The 26,452-nt window shown below is 35.4% G+C and overlaps 1 protein-coding gene and 1 long non-coding RNA gene across 2 annotated transcripts in view; one reads left to right on the plus strand and one right to left on the minus strand.

The window, feature by feature from the left end:
• Positions 1-26,452, plus strand: part of LOC139975934 (uncharacterized) — a 55,615-nt gene that overhangs the window by 18,395 nt on the left and 10,768 nt on the right. The window lies entirely within an intron of this gene.
• Positions 15,870-19,437, minus strand: LOC139975872 (uncharacterized). Its single transcript, XR_011795936.1, has 3 exons — positions 19,142-19,437; positions 18,250-18,411; positions 15,870-17,847 (listed from the first exon to the last, which is right to left on the minus strand). It is a non-coding gene; the product is annotated as an uncharacterized lncRNA (long non-coding RNA).

The raw sequence follows: 26,452 nt of genomic DNA on the forward strand, positions 1-26,452 counted from the left end.
TTAACATTTAATGAGGTGGTATAAAATTATGTGAGTACATTTTCTTTAAAAATCTAGACTTTTATTGCAAGACTCAAGGCTTTATCTTGTAACCGTTCATTAACTTCGAATATAATATTTACAAATATTGATTTGTTCCTTACTTTTCGAGGTTCATTAATGCTTATCATTATACCTTTTCCTTATTACGAACCTCACTGATGAGTTAAGTGACATCATTAATGTGCTAAAAGTGTGTAATTTAAGTTATTTTAGATACAAATCAGATCCTGAGGTCTCACCATGGTCTCATTATCATTTTAATTTTGACCAAAAGGTGAATATTTCGTTCTAGTTATCTCGCCTCACATCGAATTGCTTTCTTATCACCGTTTCTATCCACTCGTATGACGTTTTCATGAGAGAAAAACCACACTTCTATTACAAACAGAATGAACAGAGAATCATCATCAACAGAAGGAAGCAATTACCCTATATTTCTCCTCGTCATTATTGCTTTTACCTTTCAAATATTTGGTCATTACCACATATCAGGTCATTTTATATTTAGGTCATTAGTGTTCTACATGGGGATATGTTAGGTTAGTTACAGTTTCCCTCGGGATCTGACAATATAACGCCAAGGCCGACGTATATGTAAACTAAAGGCATAAGAAAAATATGTTAAACTGTTTATTGTATCTCTGAGATTAATCAACGAAATGGAGACAAAATAACGTGAAGGAGGCGTAGATTTGATTTACGATAAAATACTTTGGACTGTGTGCGTCTGTAAACAAGAAGAAATAGGATAAAACTTGGTTAATAAGTTGACACTGCGTCAATTGTTATTAGGGATATGAAACATTTCTAATCAATGGACATAGAGAGGCAGTTATTGTGGAGGATCTGGCATATTTTTCTAGGGTTGAAAGAGTTGGATATCCCTTGGCTACTGGCCACATCACGACTCTCATTGAACGCATAAGCACGTGTGTGTGTGTGTGTATGTAATTATTGTCCTGGTTATAAGCAAACATTGACTGTTTTACTTGTAATCATTCACTTAAAGCAGCATTTTGCGTCCTTTTCTATGATTTTTCTCAACCTCACCAGTGGCGGCGGAACCGGGGGGGGGGGGGGGGGGGGCTTGGGGGGGCTCAGCCCCCCCAATGAAAAAGTTGAGGGGGCAAATGCATGATAAGCCCCCCCAATATATACCAAGGCTCCGAAACGTGCATCTGCCCATTTTTCAATGCATACTTGTCGATCTGTCCGATGCACATGTATACTATATAGGTGTTATAATTTTAGTAATTGCTGGGGGACCCTGGTCCCTCGGCCCGTCCCCTGGCTATAGACCACATTGTCACCCCAACCGCGTCTTCACGCCCCGTGAAAAGTGGAAGCAGTTAGTGTGAGTACCGGTAAGCGTAACACAACTTCATCTTAGGCCAATGACTTGCCTCATTTCAGCCAGTTCTCCAACATCCCCTTACTTAGTGGCGGAGCGTCCATATATACAGTCAGGGGGCGGATCCCTCGCCCCTCCTGACGGACTCAAATGGACTGCTGGCGCCCTTTTCAGCTTTTCACTACTTTTAACTTATTCGCGATTATTGACTGTTTTATTGCGCTCTCATATACCTATTGACATTTGTCATATTCTGTTGGTTTAATTTTCCGACAAAATGGCGACGACACCTATTTATTCTCCGTTTATCTGCAAATTAGCAAGGCCCGGAAAGGGTCATTTCCTGCAATCTAGGGAGTAACTTTACTCAAAAATTTTCTGTACGCTCCGCGCCGACCTGTGGTGGCGCTCCGCTTAGATAGTGTCGAAAGCGCCCCTACAGACCATTCTTTCCCCCCTGACCAATACCCCTAGCTCCGTCACTGCCCTTACTACACTCAAAAACGTCTTTGCGAGTACACTACGAGTAATAACTACTCTCATAAAACACTATCGAATATACAAATTACAATGTTTTTACAGACTTTTACGTGCAATCTGAGAAATTGCAGACTTGAGACCCATATTTTAGGGCTAGGTATTCGCAGCATAAAACACTCGGGAAGTGCCGTTTCCGGCCATCTGGGGGTTTGAAAAAACCCAAAATTTTCTTGAACGCTCCGCGCCAACCGATGGTGCCGCTCCGCTTAGATAGTCTCCACACATTAGCCCCCCCAATAATTTTTCCGTTCCGCCGCGCCTGAACCTCACTGATTCCACTTTGCCATAACGACATACATAACTAGCTAATCTAATTATATTTTACTTCAAATGGTGGCATAAAAGTCGAAAAAATTGCAACTTTCAACTTTGTTGTTCTCCAAGATATTTTCCGTTGGGAACCCAATAAACCTCGCCCATAATATGAATATTTAAACACTACGAACGTCATTGACAGATACGTAATATAACACCACGCTTGATTTGTGTACAGTCTATATGGCAGTTGTACCAGGGAGTTGCATAACAACTCCCTGGTACAACCAACGCGAAGTCTTGAATCTATTTTTAGCAACGGCTCATAACTAAACCTGCATCTCTGATTGGTTGAATTCAAACTAGTGGGTTTGGCGGAATTGTATGCGATTAATTTTAACTGTGAAATTTGTCGAGGACACTCTTCTCATTTATCGACATAAATCGTTAATTACTCGCTAATTAACGCTCTTGGCAGGGTGAAACTTGGATGGTATCTTAGATTGCTGTTTTATGATTGATACATGCAAAAAAATCGATGCACATGTTAAAAAAGTGGAAAAAAGCGACCCAACGCAAAATGCTGCTTTAATTTAATATTTGTATGTCACTCGTTGTTGACGATGTACGCAATTCAGTGATATTTTAATCACTGTTTAATCCAATATCCCTACACATTAATAATTATAATAATAGTAGATAAAATAGCTGTCTGCGTCAGTTTAGTACGGTACGTTACCACGTGACCACCGTCGAATGCCTGATAGCAAAATATGTACACGGCTGCTTGGCCAAAATTGCTATGATTCTCTGCCTCAAAGAAGCGACAGAGAAGTTAAGATTACACCCTGCTCTTCGTCGCCTAGAGAGAAAAGCACAAGTCCGAGATGACGGCTCTAAAACGGCTCCCCATGTATTCTGAAGATTACAGTAATCTGAATTGAACGACTGGGGTTACTTTGGGTCAGTATGCCACTCGGCAATGTTAACGACCCAATGTCGAAATTTCACCTGCAACCGTTCCCGACAAATCTGATTAAGACCCAGTAATCGACACATTTCCGACTGTTATTTATTGATATGAGCTGTCAGGATTTTAAGTTTGATCATAAATGACAAAACTGATCTATTCAGAGAGAGACATTACCTTTTTCTTCACCAGCGGTTTTTCATTAAAGAACTTCAAAGATGGAAAGGCCAAATTGATTTGTTTGGTGAGGTTCATGATAAAAGAAAGCAAAGAGTGTGATTTATTTATATAAAAGGTCATCTCCTCTTTTTCACGGAGTGTCCTTACGGGTAATACAATGTATTCTTCTTCAAATTCCTACTTTATGCCGAGACTAATTTCTAAATTTCTTTCTTAATTCTGTAATAAAATCGGACGACCTAAAATGTGGTGTACCATGAAGAAGGATGATCATGAGGAGGTTATGTACTTGTTTCAAGAACTTACATTTATGTTGAAAGATGTTAAAGCAGCTATATATGGAACGCTAAACGGCTCACCTTTCTGACTATCTTTATCCGACTATCGGGCATGTTTGGGGAGTGGGGGGGGGGCGAAATAATGATGATCTTTCAAATAGTGTAGGTGGGAAGGGGGGGGGGTGGGGATTGTGACAATAATTCAAATGGTATACTGTATATAGGCCTACAGTGGAAGTAACCTTTTTAAATCTTCAGTAATCAAAGTTTTCCTATTATGCTCATTTGCTTTGAAGCGTAAATCCAACTTTACATTTGCTGTGTAATTTCCTTGTTGATCTCAATCATATGGCAGAGAAAAGAAGCAAAAAGAAAGTTAACAGGTGCAAACAAAGACGGGAATAAACCAACAAAAAGTACATTATACTTACAGAAAGCAATTCAATTCCTTTCCTCTCTCGTTGTTTACCTAAGCTTATATCAAATGCTTGCATCGGGGTCGTCTATTTTCTCGCAGTAGTCTCCTAGTCGCCTAGTCTCGCACTAGTGAACGGTTACGAGAATTACTTTCAAATAAAGTTTCACCTACTTACTCAGCACACTTTTTACAGATCTTCATTGTACATTTGTAATCATGCAAAAATGATATGTAAACTATGACAAAAAACGTTTTCATCACCCCCCCCCCCTTACCTTCATTTCTTGCTAAAGGGAATTGATTTCGCAAACCTGCTAAAATCCATTAATATGGGATTTTTTATTGCTTGGAATATTTACAAACATCAACACTAACAGCTGCTTGAACCAAATACTGGAAAATGATGATAATAACTTTCAAAAGATATATAGGAATTAATAACTGTACTTTTTGAATCACCGCCTAAACATTTCATGAGATGCAAAATACTTCTCTTTAGGTGCATATTAATGAAGGATACACACAATATAATGAGATATGCTGCTGCGTGAACCTGGAAAGTTCCCTTATTAACGATTTTTATAATTTAGACAACGTGGCACAAATACATTCTGTTGTCAAGGAATAGTGTCTGCTAACGTTGTATATTTTCCAAACGACTTGAAAAAAATGACTTTATATTTAACGAGATGTTACAAGGCATACATTTGGAAATCAATTAAAGGTTCTTATTCTCCATATAATACTACAGACGTGGTCACTGATTTTAAAGTATTTCGCATTATCCTTTGGATACCAGAAAACGCAAGTGTTCATGTTTTACGTATTACATGATTCACAATTAATTACATTCTTTTTAGACTCGATGATTCGCGTTTAAAGATATTTCGTATTACTGTTTCACATTTATAGGTAACTGCTAACTTTATCCTGACGTTATTTTGTAGACTATAGGCTTCTTCCTATATATTATACTAGCCTGTATAATATTGTATTTCTCATAGGTCAAGATGCCCGAACAATTCTCGAGATAGTAGCCAGCCCTATGAATTTGTATATTAAGGAATTTCTCAGTTAAATGTTCCTCATTGAGGTATCCTTACCAACACGAGAATTGACCTTGCCTACAAAAGTGTTACCGTAGCTCTTAAGTATCATCATCCTGACAAATATACTTTATAGACTTAACTGTGTACGTTTGTTCATGTTAACATATTACTGTTGTAATACTTAGTGTATCCCACGATACTAGAGACTTGAACAAATACTGTTTTTTTTTAGTTGTAATTTAAGCGTAAGCCACAATGCCCATAGTTGTAATTTTAGTTTACTTGTAGGCCAAAATGCCCCCACGAGATTCGGTATACTCCAATAGACTTTGTCAGTACATGCCTTTCTCGGTATACTGATCCTTATTGGTAAACAACATCCAAATGATACTCTATATTAATGTAATATGTTGTTATCTTTTTGTAGAATTGTATTTTTTTTACAGGGAATAAACATCCTCGAGAGGTTGTTAGCGAATTCATGGCTTCGTTTTGCTGTGTTACTTACTACTTTTTTTACTACATCTAAATTTATTATGCTCTTTTTTCAAGCATTAATGTTCCTCGCATCTTCTCAAATATTTCTACGAGGTGACCCAATTAAGCAAGTGTAATTACGAAGATCAGCTTTGATGCTGCACAATTAATCTTTTCAAGTTATCTTATCATGTCTATCTGTACATTTAGTACAGGGAGTCCCTTGATAAATACTCCCAACAAGAATGAGGTCAGCCGTGCGTCGGGCATATCATCCTATCGTTATTACTTCATGCATGATAATCAGTTTCCAGATTTGCATAATTCTCTTGTAAATTGCCTTTTGTTTTAGCAATGTCGAATTGTAATGTAAGACAACAGTATCGTCAAAACGTTTTGTTTTAATACTTACTGCAACCCTAGTTTATACTTACTGCAAACCTAGACTAAAGTATGTTTTGTTTGTCTTTATATATTTAATGTAATATTAAATGCAATATTTAAATTAGTGTGCAGTCTTAAGAGTAAGGCTGCTCTAGATTTGGTTTATGCTTTTGGACATTTTTTTCTGGTAAACAAAGAACAATGATCATCATTTTAATTTGATTACTGAAATGTGACCTTTTGTAGAATGCAGACTACATTAAACCTTATTTTCAATATCAAGTAAGCGTTACCCTATTTGAACTAATGAACCATGTGTAACTATATAATTAAAACGGAATAAGAAGAGGGAAGAACGTAGATTACAAATAAGATTGAATTCTTAAATTTGTTGATGAATGTTAAAAGAAATATTGAACTTTTCTTCTGGAGAAGACAGTTTCCTTACAAATAAAGCTAGGTTATATACCTGTACCATAGAATAGTATGGTAGGTCTACGCTCAGTGTGAGATGATTTTGTTGATCCTTTTCTCTAAATGTTTAGAATCAGTTGTAACATTAATGTCACAAACTAACAAGAAAGTAATTTCACCGGAATATAACCTTCCCTGTTAATACATTAGATTAATATCATTTCCATATTTTCATATCTATATAAATGTGGAATGTTCCATTTTAAAGCTTGCTTCTATCTATCACATTTCTTCCGGATAACTAACAGTTTCTACTAGAGAGTTATTTTGGAGAATATGTCTTCGGTGAACCCTTAAATGGTCAGTGTGTTCGAGAAAAAAAAAACATGTTCCTTTTAAGCGGCAGCAAATTTTAAGCTTTACTATAGGTGGCATTTCATACCTAACTATTGAACTGTTCTTACTGGGTGCAATGCTAAAGATATTTAGCGTAAGAATTCATAGCATGACACAGTATGACACAGTATGACACAGTATGACACAGTATTTTGATAAATTTAATAAAATTTTGTGTAAAAGTAAGTGGACCTGACGTTTCGATCCTAGCAAGATCTTCTTCAGAGACTGAATAACAAGTATTACAAAAACTACAAGGGACAAAATACAAGCACAAAATACAGATAGTTTAATGAGCAGGGTGAACACAAAAGAGATTGATATAAGAAGATTAAGAGGATTAGTTGACAAAAGGTGGAGAGAAGAAGAAAAGAAAAGAAAGGAACCAATAAGGGGAAGACGAGAGGTAGGAGATCAACCGTAGAAGGACAAAGAGAAGATTAAGGGAAGAGGGTGGGGTATAAATTGCAGAACGACAAAGACAAGAAAGTGTGGAGAAACGGGGTGGAAGAGAGCTATAGGAGAAGAGGTGTGACAGAGGGGGAACTGGGGAGGGGGGAGAGGGGGAGCAGAAGAACGATTAGTCATTACCTTCCTGATTGTTGAGCCTCTAAAGAAGATCCTGCTAACATCGAAACGTCAGACCCTCTTACTTTTACACATTCTCTTACACAGGCTCTTTAGTGGATAAGCAGTTTGCTAACAGTTTTTGTTTTATTTGAATCAAACGTTAATGACAGAGCGGCATCAATAATAAGTCTATCTTATAACGCAGCAAAGTGTAGCCAACAAAATAAACGGACGAATGAAGGTCTCAACAGCGCGAGTAGCCTTAATTATATAAACAAGAGCTTATAGTATACGGCTTATGGTTATCATGATAATGTTAAGTAGCTTAATATCAGAAGTGCCATGCATCAATTACCCCAACAACCTACTGCAGCGTCTAATTAATAATTTTTTTAGTAAATTCAGTTACGATTATAACGCATGTTATATGGATACAATGAGAAGGCGACTGTAAAGTATTATAATGGGAGATGTGGAATTAAACGGATACAGTTACAAAATTGACCTCAAAATCAATCGTGAACAAGTAATCCATCCGATATTCATCGATAATTTGTGTAAACGGAAACTGCATTGTTTAGGGATTGAATTCTATAACTTTCCAATTCTCCTTCCTTTTCATCTGTTACATGGAACGTAGTCTCAGACAACTAACTGACTAGACCTGAAGAATGAAGTAAAATGTGAAAGTAAACCATATTCTATATCATTGAAAATCTCTAATTAGCGGTACAATTGGGATCGCCTTAGTAGTACACACCTACTGAAAATGTAAGGAAGCTTGTAATGTACATATACTGATTTTAAAGTATCGTTGTTTGTATTTAAACATTTACCGTTTGAGTGTTTTTCAAAGTTTGTATTTAAACATTTATCGTCTAAGAGTATTCAATCCTCCACCAATTTAATACAAGGTATTCTGTTCAAGTGATCTATGTAAATTCTATAAATGTGTATACCTTCGATAAAAGATGTTTGAGCTGATAGTTATCTACACCAGGTAATTTACTTAGTAATATGAAGATCAGCTCCAGTGTCTGATATCTGAAGAGATGCCTATAAGCCATCAAAATCAGTGTTTAAAGTCTGTAAGCTATAAAGCTGTGATGTTTGTCTTAGAAATACTAGTACGATTTCATTCGTTTTTCATTTCCTCCATAAAAATTAATAAAACAAAATATGAATATTCCATCTGTTCAAGAAACCTGCATTGGACTTTGGAAAAAGTGATAAAAGGAACGAAACGAGCTGTTTTAGTGTGTGGAATATAACCTTTAGGAATTTAGTTGTTTGCTTCCCTTAAAGCAAACTGTGATATCTTGCGTCCATGTCATTTATTTTATATGAAAAAGTAGCGTGACCCATTGATGGCAGTGTTTGTTGATGGCTCACTGGCTGTTATATAGCGTTTTAATAAAACTTCTTACCACAGTTATGCTATGACATTTCTCACCTACTGACGCACTCGTTTGATCATCGTCAGTATCAGAACAACATTTCTGTCACTCGCTCTCATCAGAAGTATGAAGATGAACACACAAAAATGACATATTTACTAAGAATGCTAACTTTCCTCTTCGTTAAAATGATATGATAGAAACAACAACAAAAAAAAAATCGAAGAGGAAAATTGGTATCCTTCGTAAATAAGGTATTTATTATTCATCTTTATACTTCTTGATGAGAGTGATTGACAATAAATGCTGTTCTCATAATAATCCTTGGATACATTATTTATGTTCAATTAATGTTCTCTTATTGTCTAACTATTTACAAATTCTTCGTCCATATATCTGTATCTTCATGATTCTTGTTTCCATAATTGTTTTGTTATTGTTGTTGTTGGTGTCGTGGTAGTATTACCTCGGTAAAATTCTTATGACCGCACTTTAATTTGTTATTAACAACGTACATCCATTTCGTTATTTCTATATTGATATATTACTGTATTTTCACACTCTACAACCTCTAAAAAATGGTTCATAAATCAAATGCTGAGGCAACTTGAAACATAAGTTAAATCTGTCTCTCATTGTTCCATTTCATACCATAAACATGTTATTACAGTTTCAGATCTTGCCGTCGGTCGTATAAATTGTTCACGAAAACTTTAAGTATCATATTTAAAGTTATATTTTATATGATGACGTAGTATGCTCACTCACTCATTTGTAGCTATCAGCGTCAGAGGTTTAATCACAATTATGATAGCAGATGTTTCGTCTCAGCAGAAATGCTTTCAGAATGTTAGGAATAAATCAGATATCTCGTTCTCAAAACATGTTTTAAATCCCACTAGGGGATTTATTGTTCGAAGCTACATATAGGTAATCGAAACGTATAGTAAGACATGTTATGCCGCAGTACCTTCAAGTTGACACATAAATCAAACATTTCATTTGTTACGTTAGTTGGAGTCATTTAGTATGAAATATTAGAAAACTTTCAGGTAATTGCAATATGAAAATAAAGCTTGGCATAATTCACGCAGTCGATCAGGTTTCAAAGTAATTAATAAATATTTTGGTACCTATGTAATTAATCATATGATCTAGGACCAGAGGTCAATCATAATACATGTTTTGCTTACCACAGTCAAACAAGGTCCTTGCCGGACAGACACCAATCCTTAAGTCTATATATGGATTACTTGAATACGACATTACATTCATAAAAACCAGAAATGCATTAAACATTTCGTTTTATGGCATCAAATTATTCTTCTCGAAAATCCACCAAGCAGTTTCATTCTCAGTGTAATATGTAATTTAGTATTTAAATATGTGAAGTATACATACGGTCATATTATTATATCTGACGTGCCGATCATACATCACTCATGACACTTTACATATCACTGTAATATATCATACACCATATATCATGTGTTTCAATTGACTGTCACATATTATAATTATTATTATTACATAATTTGATACGAATATGATACACATTGTCTCTCAGTAACAAGCCATCACGTGTCATATAGCGTCTGTAATATTTTATAAGATGCCTACCATGTATAATGCATTACGTAATATTTCAATTCCCTTACATCCATACGGGACATATTACGTAAATAGTAAGGCAACATTATAACCCAAAGCGTCAAATATTCATCACATGTTTAATCCTTATATGTAATATAAACTGCTGTAATGTATAATGTAATACTTCCCAACATTCATAATCGTCGAGTGCATACCATAAAAAAACGTGAAATATTATGTATACCTTAGTAGTGTAACATTATGATCAATAGTGTCGACCAGCAATCAACATTTACGTTACACATTAAATATATATATAATGAAGTAGTTGATTGCCGTTATATACATCCAATGAAAACCAGGCATCCAAAAGGGTTATATCTGCTCATCGCAAAGGGACGCTATAACAATATAGGAAACAAATGCTATCGGGCATAGTTTCTCTTACCCTGATAAACAAATGCTATCGGGCATAGTTTCTCTTACCCTGATAAACAAATGCTATCGGGCATAGTTTCCCATACCCTGATAATCAAATTCATTGAACAAACTTGACGCAACATTAGACAGTAACGTATGGTATCTATTTGATTGGCCATGGCTAATAGAATTCCGTCATGGTTTCAACTTTGGAAGGAATGAAGGAATCGCAATTTAATAAAACAATTCACTTTCTAACTTGGCTGTGTAAACAAGCTTCTCTTTTTCTTTAATAAAATGAGGCAATGTCTCTCAGGGTGTCCTGTGTAATTGAAAGGTAATATTGATAGCCTTCTTTCTTCTTCCCCCCAAGATGGGTGTTTATTAGGTTAGAATCGTTATGGGAACCTGTTGTTGTCTGTTTTGTTTCTTTAGGATCTAAAAAGCAAATGTTAAGCAAATCACATTGGGTTCTAAATCTAGATGTGTGTGTGTTGTGCTTTCTGCTACGATAGCACGAAGTTGGCAGTTCCACAAATGTAACTTTTACTTTCAAATTATCATAAACAATTATGCATTCGACATCATTATCGCGATATAAACACTGGTAGGAAGAAATGTGTATGGAGTGATGAAATGAGATACACCTTTGACATTTTGCGCATAACCCCCCCCCCTCTCCCACCCCAAAGAAACATACCCTATGTTCACAGTCTTGTTTGTTATGCTGTTCGCCTGTGTTTGCTTACATGTTGTGACATTACAACATGGAAGGAAATGAAATGGCACAGAGGAGGTTTTGGGGATATTAAAAAAACAAATTCTCATCAACAAATTCGATTTCTTTTCCTCGTAAACGCATCGGGACTTGCGTTTATTCCACAAGTTAAAGCACATGATTCCCTGGCTTCCTGGATTCAAGTGAGAAGTGATGAAAAACATAGCCAACGTTTCGTTGAGATCAAGGAAACATCTTTTGCTCAGAATTTCTCTTCGTATTATTTAGTTACACGTTTATTGAAGAAAAGTATTACTACTAACCCAAGATTCTGTCATTCCCAAGGGAAACAATTGCATCCGTAAAATTGTCCTTACCCCATCTCGAGCCGACCAGTCAATAATTTCAAATACTAAATTTCAACACTGTAACTTGAGAGAAAACTTTCGTACAGAGAGCTATTTTTAATTAAATTTTTCCCTTTGGTATATACATTTTCCTTTGTCTTTGTTATCGGTATTTAAGGTAGATTAATGTTTCTCAAGCAAGTCACTCACACACCGTAATTGTACTAAATCGTAAAATGTTGTCGCGGTTTAAAATACCTTTTTGGGTTGATTTCCGTTGGTATTCGAATTCAAAATCCCCAAGCACCGAAGATAACTTGACATCCTATAATAATATTGATTTCAAATAACAAAATGAAACTTTCCAATTTCGTATTGTACCTTGCATGTGACTATGACCAACACAGCAACAAAATGGAGATCTCGACGAGCAATGTGGAATGTTTCTGTTTGATACTTGTATTTTTGTCCAAGTCATTCTAATTTCAATGAACAAAGTATTGAATTCTGGTATTTAATAAACGTAAACTTGTCATAATAATAATAATAATAATGAAAAAAAATATAGCAGTTATTTTTAAGACGCTTAAGCGACCACAAATGTGGGAGAAACTCGCAAGGGCTTATGGATTACAACTTACATGTCGGGTGGCTTCCAATCCAACATGAAAGTCAAAAAGAACTACATAGCTGTATCTACCTCTGTATAAACAGTACACATACGGGAAGCATTAAATACTTATATCAAGTGTTATATGAACGTTTAATCACTTTATCAACATTCATATGTCCATAACTGCAAGCCGCGAAGTATTTCTTACTTGTATCTAGGACGTTTTCAACATTGACATAGGTCAATAGACTATTTCGCACACAAAGTAACAACATACTGCCTGTCTCTAGGTGAGTGAACATAGACATAGTGAGCATAGTGTACATTAGACTAATCATTGGGCTATGCCCACTTCACCTGTGTACATGCATAACCTGAAAATAACATACTTTAACTGTTTTCGATGAATATACAGAATATCTTGGACATGGATATTTCCGTATCCATCCGATGTATCACTAAAACTATAAATACAATGTGGTGCATCCGTTATATTGACCTTTAAACACACAAATTCCTTTGTTTTAGATTAATGATACTATTAACGATTTTGTTTCTGTTAACGATATGTTAAACCTTTGACGTTCGTTTGGGGGACTTTTCAAGCTGCACGTGATATTTATTTACGGGAACCATTTATCTCTCTTCAAGCAGATTACTAATTTACTTTATGGTCGTAAAAACATCAACACCAAACTGATTTCACCTTATACCAAAGCCATATACTCGAGAGCGATCAAATTACTACTTGGGAAATAAATTTAACTATAAGGGGCTACTCTGTCACTCAGGGAGGAGGTTGTTTTGAAACTGAAATTGTGATTGGCAAATCTAAAAGTCAAACCAACTTCACAGATACACAATTTGTCAAAGAAAGAAATCTCTCTTGACTAACTGCTCATCTGATGAGCAGAGATAGAAGTTTCAAGTCCCCTCACCTTTATAAGATTACAAACTCCTATTTCACTATTAATATTTCAATGTTGGGGGATAATTCTTATAAATGTAGACAAATACATTAACTGATGAACTTCCAGCTGCATGGAAAGCTCATCAAACTTTGAAATGTTTTTCCGAATGGCAATAGTGCTGCAGAAATAGTAATGAAATCAGCTGTGTATCATTAATCTGCGCATCTCTGGATAACCTACCAATTGGCTTCACAGCTTAGTTAGTATATTATGTCACTTTATTACCCAAGCCGAAGAATCCCGGTATAAAGACCAAATCAAGTTTCACTTGATCTGACGGAGCAGTAATTGCTTTTCGTTTGCTAAACTTTTTAACATAATGCAATGTCAGACCGAGAAGTCCTCGTTTAAGGTTGACCAATCCACCGCTACCAAATGTAAGACATACTTTGAGATCAATACACTATTTTGGCTGACGCGTAGGACACACATCACTGGTCATAGGTGAAGACATGGGGATGCATGACCACCCTTAGTGGCTTGGTAAATCAGTTTCACAGCACAAGTCCTATAAGACAAGGTAATCTCTGAATATCCAGTTTCTTATTTGAGCCGACAAGAAATACATTGCAGTAATCCAACCTAGAAAGAATCAGGGCGTGGACATGATGGGGTAGCGTCATACTCCATGAATGTGCATATTTATGAAATGGTATATGCAGCTAGAGCAGAGGGAGTTTGAGATGTGTTCAGCATTGGGAGTAAAAGGTGACCACTACTTTCTGTCATTGTTGGGTGGGTTGATTACTTTACCACCAAGCATCGGGGAGATGATAGATAGATAGATTTACTATACTGTGGTACGGCGATATTATTATCGTTAACTCATTATTTGCCTCATTTTATCTTTAGCACATTCTGAGTCATCTATGTTTACTAAGCATGCTAATGGCAAAATTAATTGGAGAAGGGTGTTTGGAGTGAAAACTCATGGTTTTCATATCACGCGCATGATGAAAACGTCATACTGTATGAGATGTTAAATATGAATGTTGTACATGGCAGATTCCACAGAGACGCCTGCACGACGAAGCTTGATGGAAGCTTATGGATCTTGTCCACGGTTTAACGTAGTTTGGAAATTATTCCGATGGTTGAGAGAACTTTTGTTCTGCCTGACAAGAATGATCTATTCCCCACAGTACCTTGTATGCTGAGTCCGTCAAGTCTACCTGACATAATAGAATGATTCACACTGTCAAAGTTATTGCTTAAGTTCACTTGATGATAAGATTGATGGCATCTCTGATAAGTTATGAAAGTTAGACACAGTTCTATTGTAATCTTTTTGGAAGGATAATTTTGTTTTGGCGTAGTCATTTATTTGTATTCATTGATTTGTTTCTTACGTTTTGATGTGAGCACAAATGATGAAAGATGACGTAAGTAAAGGAACGACCCGCCTACATATTTCTAAATAGTCAATATACAATTCAACATTCGGAAGATTACATATGATACCCCCCGAAAAAAAAAACAGATGCGCTCTCCATTACACCTCGTCATATGAAAGTAGCTAGATATAGGGATGCCAATTATGTATTCTTTTTAAGGCCTTTTAACTTCATTCAAAATTGCACCACATTCAAGATGGACTAAACCTTCAAGTCCTTAGGAAATAAAAAAGACCCTTAGTTAATCTATGCAAAGAGGTTTCTTAATCAAAATGAGTTTTCTCTTAATCTTGAACACCAGCGATGATATCGTGATATTGAATTCATATATTCAATTTAATTTTGAATTGCATAACGCGTTAGTTATTAAAAAATTCCTGACTCGTTGAATGACACAACAATGCTGTATACCCAGAACGAAACATGACATGCCCATGAGTTAATTCGTTGCATTATGGTAAGAGAGTTTTTTTTTTATAGATTTCTTATCTGTGACAGTGAAAGATAGGTTTTCATTGACTTAGTATCAGAAGTGGACGAGTCCCTTGCTAAAACTTTAAGGAAAGGTTAGGAGCTTATTGACGCCGTGGAGGTGAGAAAAAGTTATTACAAACTGAGCAATTTACGTTTGAAAGGATCCATTTGACACTACAACACCCTTTATTATACCCATAGGACCATAATCGCTGTATTTGGAGCATCGTTGTCTGTGATGATGGAGTTAGAAATTAAATAATAAAAAAGAAATCTTTTTACTGTTCAGTTGTTTCCCCTTGCATCTAAATGTCCATAACCCGAGCATCGGTGATGTATAGGTTTTATTATGCATGCTTTGAGCATTGCATTGTTCTTGTGCAAGATATCATCTCGCATTAATTTATTGATCCATAACCCACTTTTTGCAATGTATTGATCTTCAAACAAACAAAAAGTATAAAAAAAATCATCGGTCTACTACATTCATAAGGTTTGAAGAAGATGAAAACCTTTTAATTTAAGTGTTTGAATAGACTGGAAAATCATTTAAACTGATCGATAAATTTTTTGAAAGATAAGACAGAATCACAAAAAGCTAAGTTTGAAAATTTACCTGCACTGTAAAAACACTTGGGTCATTTTTTGACCCAAATTTGACCCAGCAACTTAGTGGAATCTCCACCAGCCCAGGTTTGGGTCAATTTGACCAAGGATCTGTGTCATTTGACATCTGACCTAAAACTGGGTTATTTTGACCCATACGCTACTTTGACCCATATGCTACTTTGACCCAGCTTTTGACCCAGTGGTTAGTGCAATCTCCACCAGCCCAGGAGATTGGGTCAAAAAAATTGACCACGTAAATGGGTCAAAGCTGAATTTACATTTGCAGTTGCAGGAAGGCTATAAAAGAAATGACATAAGACTTCGATTCCTAAAGATAAATTAATTTATTCAAATCACAAAGTGGTGTTACAATAAAGCATGCAACTTCTTCTATTTCACATATAATTATCGATATTCATTTTGTTTTATTCCAACTAGAACATCATAGTAACACTGAAAATCAGAGTAATGTGATACCCATAAAACTAAACAAACAATGAACACAAGAACATAGGCTAAGTCTAATGTACCAACTGAGAATCATTGGAAACTAAGCAATGTTCATTAAAATCCTGACATACTTAACCAAAACAACTGATCATTTATTCATGTGCACAAATTTTAGTTCACTGAGGAATATGTTCTGTACTACTTGAAAGACTTTAATTGTTGATCTCACAGCTAGGTTTGCTGCAGTGTTTGTAATATTAAGTTAATCAAGACTGGAGCATGCACTCACTCTCTACTTGTATCCTTAGTCACTGTAGTAATTTGATTATTAGCTAGCATTTCTAATTGTTTTTAAAGAATATAAATAAACAACATTCCATAGTTATCAATTGGATAAAATGTTAGGTATACAAAGAAGACATGTAGTACATCAATGGTGGCTGTAAGAAATCAAATATTTTGGAAAGCTCAATGTTTGGTGGGGGCTTTGTCAATGTCAAAAGTCAAAGACAATATCAAACATATTTTGCAGTGGGTTGGTGGGGCAAGACAAACCCTATGGCCAGCTGCCAATTAATAAAATCTTGCAAGCATATCCCAAAGGTGATAATTTCCTCAGTAGTTCTTGTACCTAAACAGCATTAGATTTGAATGAGGAAAAGCTGTTTATAACATACAGTACAAGAGTTATAATCACTCAAAAGTCATCAATAAATGGAAACACTGTGAATAAATATTTTTGCACCACCAATATGTTACAATATGTATAAAATTTTCAGTTGCTCAGGCAAAAAATGTACATCAGTCATGCTTTTGGCTAGTTGTGCATGTATGATGTATGGTTGGAACACTAGTTTTGCACCACTGTTTGTGAGGCAGTTCTGCTTCTTTAGTCCCTCTAAACTTAACAATAACAAATACCAAATGAAACCTTGTTCAAGGTAATATAACATGCAGACATAAATAGAAAACAACTTTGTCACATTATGTAAATTAAAAACCTCATGTAATCATCCCATCATGTTAATGACCATGAACTAAGTGTTAACCTAATGTTGCACTGCCCAAGGTTTACAGGAGATATGTTCATATCCCTTATATGTGTTTTGAGAAAATTATACGATAAAAGGTTACAATGTATAAAAAAAAACAAATAAATCATATTAAACACGACTTTTGACAAAGTTGTTTACATACCTTTCTTTCTCTTACTGACTACTTAAAAAAACACGTAGGCTTCTTACTGAAGGGGATGTCGTACCTTTCCCTTCCCTTCACTAAGCTTAAAGAGGAATTTGTGTATAAATTCCCAGGTTGTTTGACACTGGCAGGGGTAGGATATGTCAAACAAGTACAATGATTTGAAACAAATATCAAAAGCTGCAATCAAATCTGTTGCTGGCAGAGCAACCCCTTCGATGATCACAAATGACTGAGTCGGACACCTTCTATCACCAAATGCAAGGACGAATGGCTGCTTTCGAGTTCTATCTTGCTTAAGCTCATCTTCCATGAATTGAGAAAGATTGGTCCCAACCTTTGGAAGAAAGAAAATAAATTGCTGCTTTCAATGCACACTTAATTCTGTTGTCACTAATTTAAATAATTAGCAAATCTTTTCACTTGAATCATTACCATAGCAGATTTAAGATTCTGTTGACCTCACATAACCTTGGACCTCCATGAAAAAATAGAGGGATCATCTACTCACAAAGGGCTACCTACATACTAAGTTTAAGGTTCAAGCAACTTAACTTGGCACCTGACTGTTATAAGTGAAAAATCATCATGACATTTTATGCGATTTAATTACATACCAGTAGGAATGACTGAGGATGTAGGAATATCAGTTACTTAGCCTACACAGTTAAAAAAAATTGACCCTTATCCCTTACTGAGTATATTGTATGTAGACTGTTCAAGATAATGGTATTAGTACCTTTTGGATCTGTTTTTATGTTGCACTTTACAGGTGTAGGCTTCTTTACTTCTTTCGGTGTTGCTTCTTGTTTCTTAAAGGCATGGGATCGTTTTCGGGCAATCTTTCCTCAAGATAGTCTGTAGCAGGATGTTTCCAATGGGCTTTTGTGTACCATGCTACCTATAGTCCACAGATAAAAATAGGACATATATAGTTAACTTCAATTGTTCAATTACACCGACTATAGTCTTGGCAAAGACTGTTTGTTGGAGTATATCATATTTTACTGCAGTGGCATAACCAGTAGGGGAAAAGCCCCCAATTGGTCACCCCCATCCGCCCCAAATTGACATACAAGTAAATTAGTATGATAGAAATGATGAACCATTTTACATCTTGTCCACCCCTTAAATACAAGAATTTTATCCCTCCCCTTACACCCCTTCCCCATATCTTGTCCCCCTCCCATTGCACAGACTCCTTGCTACCCTTCAGCTCTCCCCCACCCCACCCCCACTAAAAAGTCTGATTATGCTACTGTTTTACTACATTTAATAGCACACTGTTAACTCTCTGTTCAGCAAGATAGCTATTAACAAGTAACATTATACTAGTCTTAGCCTCTAACGTTGTATTTAGTTAAACTTACGTAGTGAGGTTAGGCCTATGCTTTATCAAAGACCAAACGTTAGGTCTAACATTACAGCTATCTATGTATCACTATCAGTATCACTGTATCAGGGTAATTATGGCCTTGTCTGAACCACGGCGCTCGCAGCACTAATAACATGTTACTTAGGCCTAGCCTATCATCATATCTACAATGGCATACTATAATATAGTATTTAACTAATAAACGTTGCGAGCACCTGTGGCCTGAACTAGTCAGCATACTTTGGCGTATATTTACCTTTGAATATTGGTATTTACATTGGCAAACCCCAGTCATCAAGGATGGAATTAACAAACGTGTCCATTTTCAGAGCCCATCAAAGTTTTTGATTCAACTTAGACTGCCTTCTTGGTCCTGAATTTACGTATGATTTGTAGATTTGTGTGACGGTGTTCAGCTGTCGTCTACGAAAGGCGTCATGCAAAAACGCTGATAGTGGTCACATGACATAACTTATCCAATGAGAAAAGTCTTTGAGAGTGACCCAGTGCAAAAAGTCAAACTTTCATCGAGCTATTTCACAATTGAAAACAATCTTGCGTAATAACTCAACCAATACGACCCATTTCTGGGTAAAGTATGGCTGACTCAGCAGATGGGTCACACAAAATAACCCAGGTGTTTTTACAGTGTGTGATTAAAGTCTTTGCAATGATAACACCGACAAACCTTTACCTTCACATAAGGAAGAGAATGAAAAGAAAATTGGGACAAAAAGAGAAGCAAAAATAACACCCATTCCACCGGTGAAGATTTACAATGGCATTTTAGAGAAACGTGATCAGTGAAAAAACATCAAATGGTTCCTCAACAGTCGATGAAAGACAGATGGCTTTGTAAATTTACGTCGAGCTTCGTCTTGCATCAATGACGAGAGAATTTGATAACACCTTCAAGAAAAAGCGAAAGTCTAATAGTAAATAAATGACACGAGGTAATGTTTTCACGAGTCATTACATCAGTCAATTAATTCGGCGGGATTCTGACAGGAGAATCCCTTCACGGTCAGCTAGTCTCATACGTGAAACATCAACTATTCATTTATCATAGAGGCCAATTCTGTCAAGTGTTCATAATTATTATACCTATCATCGTATCTGCGTTACGATAAAAATCGGTTAGATCAATTTTGCTTGTCTAAAAACTATATTTATATTAATCCCGCTTTAAAGTGGAGTCACAGTTTGTATGACTTTTGTCAGAGCATTTTTTTACTAACAGATATAAAACGAAAACAGAGATTGAAGATGAAATGGATGCCTTAATTCTCAGCGGAATAAATTATTACCAACAATTCAAATAAATAAATAAGTAAATAAATAATTAAATAAATAAGTATCTGACCTCAAAGTCCTTCGTCAGATGAAACTGACGAACAGTGACAACAAAACATTTTTGATATACAATACCGATAGAAGAACACAGATCAGTTTATAGTTTATCTCTCGAAGACTCACAGTACAACCCATTCCCTTGAAATAAAAAGTGCGACAACCGACTTCATTCTGAAGTTGTGCAATAATTTACTTTTGAAAGTAAACTTTACTTGCTCATAATGTTTTGGTGGGATGTTTTGGGAATCGGATGTTGACACCTATGCGCCAATTGCAAGTTTCATACAAATCGCATTTGTACCTCACACCGTGTTTTGTCAACTAGTCTTTCGTTGAATAAGCTTCTTAGTATTTTATTTCGTTGCTGACTTTGTCCTCAAATGAAATTTGAAATAGTTGAATATAAGTTTATTAGTTCTCAGTATGTATATATCGATGATAATTTCACCCCAAACATATCAGGAGTTATTTTTGATTTTAGTTAATAATAGTTTGCATTCTAACTGGTAAGGATATAATTACCTTCGGTAGAGAACACTAATTTACTAATCAGCTCGTACCTGAATTCACTAATCAAAAGCGGTCATTACCCAATCAATCCATTACGTTCATGGCGTTCCCAAATCATTCTTTATTAGCTTTGCTTTGATATGACATGTGGGGGAAAATACTTTTATTAGGGATAAATTTGTTACTGTGATCACTAAAATGATACATGACATTGATAGTTCTGACTCAAAAAGTTTTCTTCTGCATGTAGATATAATTTAGGGCTTGGCATAAGAAAGTTGGATAAAAAGGAACTCCTTTACCGTTATACCATCTTCTTTATCGAATAGCTTTTAATCCCAGAGGTTATTTTCATTTCGAACTTCAGTCAATTCCACTTTTTCTGTAGCTTTAAAGCTTAGCTGGGGTAGTACATGGCGTTAAATACTTATACGTTACAGTCTTATTGGGGTTTCGTAATGCGTGGTATGTTGTGTTGTACGGAATACTTTATTAAGGATTAAATTGGCACGCAGTAAGTTCTGCTGTGGTGCATTGTATGTTACGCTCTGGTTACGAACGTATACACGCGAAATTTGTTGTGTTGCGCGGTTCGTACTCATACGATCGTGGCACACACGGTTTATTGTGTATGTATGTTGCATGCAATGGTAATTCGTAGCGGCGAACGCTCTACATACATGGCCGTTGTATTCTTACCGATGATGAGTGGAGCCAGAACACATGGTAGTTATTACCGTGTCATAGTACGTACAAGATCTATCATATTGTAGGCCATACGGTACTGCATGATTCCTTAAATTCAGGAACATGAATAGTAGTCATATCAACAAGCTCTTAAGAATACTGTCTAGTTTCTGCAGTATGAATAATTCAATGGGAACTTACATAATAATTGTTTACATAGACTAGTGTGTAGTGAGGAGCTTGCTCTTGTCAAGCTCATCAGCCTGGTTGACAGCATACTCCCTCTTCGTATAGTAACTTTTCACAAACGTTTCTCAGTAAAATGTGGGTTCTTTTCTTGAATTGGCATTGCTATTATGGAGTAGTATATGAATGAATAAATGAATGTAATACGGAAACATTTCATCGCCTCTGATTTATTCATTCAAAGCTTGGATTAAATTATGCACACAATTTTGTTTTTGCATCATTACACACGTGGAAATGAGCCCAAAGCCATTCTGTGGTAACAATGTAAATTTACAGTTAACGATGTAAGTTGTTTATATATTAAATGTAGATTCCCTCTCAGTATTTCTGTTACCCTTTCAAGTCGTTTTTTGACATATTATATCTGAAAATGTTAATAAGTAGGGTAATATGTGCCCTACCTCTTGAGATATTATTCTTTTTTTCTTAATTTTTGTGAGATTTATTTCAACTATTCGTTAGAAGACAACCATTGCCTGTTTTTGTTATGCTTTGAAAGATATAGCTCAACATTGCGTATTGAAAACAAAACATCTATGTCACTGATAAGAATTTACGTTATTAATCTTTCTGATTGGGTTTCTCGTTAATAATCTTCTTATTTCGTTCTCTCGTTATCAATCTTCGTAGTGCCTTCTCTGTTCTTACAGGAGGAAATCATTATCTGATGAATCAATCGGTTAACAACTTTTAAACAAACAAGTAGAGCAATCTAACATCGGCTTAATAAACGTAACTAGCCATGCATGTATATATGACGAACCCTCAGCAAGTATTACTAACAAAAATCCTTTCTTTAATAAGATATTTTAGAAATATCCATTTTTATCCTGAATTCTACTTTAAATTGCATAATTATGGACACGGGGTTCTTCTCCAGTGACCCACTTCAAGGCTGAAGCCTTATGTGTAGATATCTTTTATAAAGTAAACATCTTCAGAAAGCTTCTTGTAAGGACAGATGGCATTCAAAGAGCAAATACTACATAATAGAGACACTTGATATGAAAACATCCTGAAACAAGAGTACAGATGCAATGGTCTTCCTAGCATTTTGTGTTGTTTCATGTGCATCCCTACGAAACTGTTTCGATTTGCGAAACTCAAATAACTCAAATAGTTTAACGATATGTTGGAGGTGTAAGCTTATAGATTAAATCACAATGATTAGTTACAAGGCAAATACCAACTCGGAATATCAAAGTTCGTTATCTTTTTAAGACCAACGCTGAGAAAACAAAAAACACGTTTTACCTGAGTTGTTGAGAATGGGAATCCCACTGCTTTTATATTAATCATACTTATAATACTTATAAAACCACCAGTGTTTACTATAACTTGGTATTACGACTATACGGTGTCGTTTACATACGGATATGTATTCATGAGCTGAAACAACAGTACTTTATCACTGATTAAAAGCTTTATGAATATGAGCGTGTCTAGATTTGCATCATACTACACTAAGGAATCTCACGGATGATCAGAGTTGATGTGACATAACGCACGGAGAGATAATTTTAATATATATATATATATATATATATATATATATATATATATATATATATATATATATATATATATATATATATATATATATATATATATATATATATATATATATATATAATGTATTATAATGTGCGTTGCCGCAAAACAAATGACAATTTATACTGAAGAGTTATATACTATATAACTACGGAGAGGATATAACCTGAATGAGGAAGTGAGAATTGTCAGTAAACAATAACTAACTAAACAGATTCATCTACGAACTTAAATATTCCAGTACCCATCATGTTCAATATGTTTATGCTAACTTTTTTATAAATATATTTTTTGTAAGTGAATTTGATGAATGCTATATTTTTAATATCTACCCATGTAACCTTTATACTCTGCAGTGTATTGTTCTCGTGGTATTATTTTAATTAAGTAATACATATCTTGATTTGTATCTAGCATATTTCCTTAAACAGAAAGATCTAGTCAGACGCAATACAGAAATATTAAAAAGCTATATGAAAGAAATGGATTGACATTGGGTAAAACGAAGAAAATGTGGGCGTGAAATGTAAAGAGTATATTGGGGTTGGGGGGGGGGGGTAGGGAGGGGGAAATTTCTATAAGAATGTGCGTGAGTTTCTCAGTAAGACGAATTTAATGTGACTTTATCAATTGAGATATCAAACAAATTTTTCAAAGCTAGAATGAAGGTTGCGGATAAAAAATTTTTTTTAAAAGATTTTAACATATAAATTCAGAGACAGATTACTTTGTAATAAAAAGATTCGCAGCAAATATATTTACAGATTGATACCATTTTTTTTTTTCAGTTAGTACCGGTATTTTATACATGCTAGCATAGTAAACTGCGCTGAATGTTAACACGGCTACATTGGTATACATTACTAGAGCAATCTTTGACAGTAGTGAGTCTACCGGACTATAAATTATATATATTGATATAGATACGGAATGTATGTTTTTTCCCCTACTCATACGAGAAGACCTATGGAAAAGTTTGCACATGTCTGTTTCAATTTTGTGACTCTGAAAGTTATCGCTGAGTTCAGTTTGCTTCGAAAATGCTCGGTTAAAATTCGATCAATATTTATCCAACTGTCTGTTTGACGATTAATGGCAATATTAGCAAACCAACTGTTAAGCGGAAATCGTTAACTCGATTACAGAAGAGCCCGAAATGCCGCCCAAAGAGATTCTATTCAAATTTTGTGTCAATTTAGCAATTACTTGTAGTTGGCGTCTTGCTTCATTTAATTAACAACCTCACCGCTAGGCATTGCGCCTTGCGGTCAAGAGAACACACTAGTTGACGTAGAGATCAATACAGACGTCGCCATCACGAAGAAAACGAAAGAGAGAAACCACCATGGAGTGCTCTGGGGTTGAGCACCATATCTACGTCACCTCGTCGACACGCCCATGCAGTAACCGACGATCGCTTTTGAATAGTTCCTCCCGTGACGGCCTGTCAAAACAACAGGTGTTGTTGATTACTCAAACTATAATTACGCCAAAAATAATCGTAGTTAAGCCACCTAAAAAGTGCACTGCATTGACTTTCTATGATATATATTCCATTATCAATATATTTTACAGACTGAAAATAACTTCGAACCTTCAACGGGATAAGATGTATCGTATAGTCTCACTAACACATGCAACTACAAAATGTTCAAAAAGAAACCTAATTAATATTTACTCTGGCAACGACACGTGGACATTCGAATAAACCATATAGATTTACCTCTTTCCCAGGCAGTAGAATATTGATCGAATGTTATTTACATAATCGAACGTTGATTGTTCGAACCAATTTGAATATTCATCACGGATACGTTAATTATAAAATTAAATTTTGTTCATTGCCGATTTGTCTACAGGTCCTCGTGGTAATTTGTTCATAGCGGGGATATGAGAATGCACGGAATTTAAAGTGCACCATCCTTTCGATTCCACATCAAAAGAGCAATATTTGCAGGACTACTAAACTTTAATTGCAACTTTTTTTGATAAAATGGGACACCGTTAACTCTCAAAATGAGCTTTACGCTACCATAACTAAGAGTCATATACACCCCTTGATATTACATCTTCTTGAAACTCGTAAAGTGTACCACTTATCATAGCTATCTGGAGAAGAGAGATTTAACTCCGATAGATGCGAGCGGATGATGATTGGCTGAGAAGGCCCTATTTATCTTAATTCCAAGGCATGCCATCTGTCTTCATTTCCACAGTCTCTGATATTTAAAGCATACAATAATAAAGAAATGGTACAGTTTTTAAGATAGGTTATGTTTACTACATCTATCACTGTGATATATTTCTCTCTTTGCTCACGTTTGTGTTTTAAGCACCGTAATATTTTAGATTTTATGATCTATTTATTAGAAACAAAAATTGAGTTAACAGTGCAATTGAATTTGTAACGGAAGCACTTGTTTAAGATATATATGGTAGAAAAACACAATACACAGACGAAACCTCGTGAAAGTCTGCCAACATTTTCTGTCATATTAAACTTTTTTTTTAAATTGCAATATTTAGATCACCTCTCTAAGACTTTCACGCGAAAATATACATTCTAATTGATATTAAGTCACTATATAGGCTTATAAAAAGCCGATTGTGTTTTTTTACTCAATGGAGCAGGGGGAGGTTGGGGGGAGGGTTAATAGCGTTGTGATATTATATAAAATGATCCGTGAGCAACCGCTTTAACACGGTATTTTAGGCGTACCGGGACACTTAAGAATTCACCAGAAGCAAAGGTCATTCTTAAGTGATGCCACGAGACAAATAGAGGGATACAATCAGATAACATCAGGTACTAGCAATGCCTTACGGAATCATCCAGATAAAGTAAGATATTTTCCTACACTATGAGCAATCGAATACAAAACTCAAGAAAGTCTTAATGTCAGATCACGTCTCACGTATTGCAAAAAGGGAACTATTTTATATTTGTGTCTTTTGCTACAACATTTGTTCTTTTTAAGATTACCATTGCGTGATCAAATACTGTTTTTCTCCTCTTGCTCAGGCTGTTAGTTCGTACTTCTATCCCCCTCCCTTAGTTCCCATGAGGGGAAAGGAAAAGTTCTTAAAGCCTGGCTAACAGCATGGCTAACTATATAGCGTATTGTTTACTCTCTTTAAAAACTATTAATTGCGCGTGCACATTTATACATAAAGTATACGTTTCAGTGTGGAAATTCCTTTCAATATCTATGTATCG

The sequence above is a fragment of the Apostichopus japonicus genome, chromosome 11, assembly GCF_037975245.1.
Source record: "Apostichopus japonicus isolate 1M-3 chromosome 11, ASM3797524v1, whole genome shotgun sequence".
In the NCBI taxonomy this organism is placed as follows: Eukaryota; Metazoa; Echinodermata; class Holothuroidea; order Aspidochirotida; family Stichopodidae; genus Apostichopus; species Apostichopus japonicus.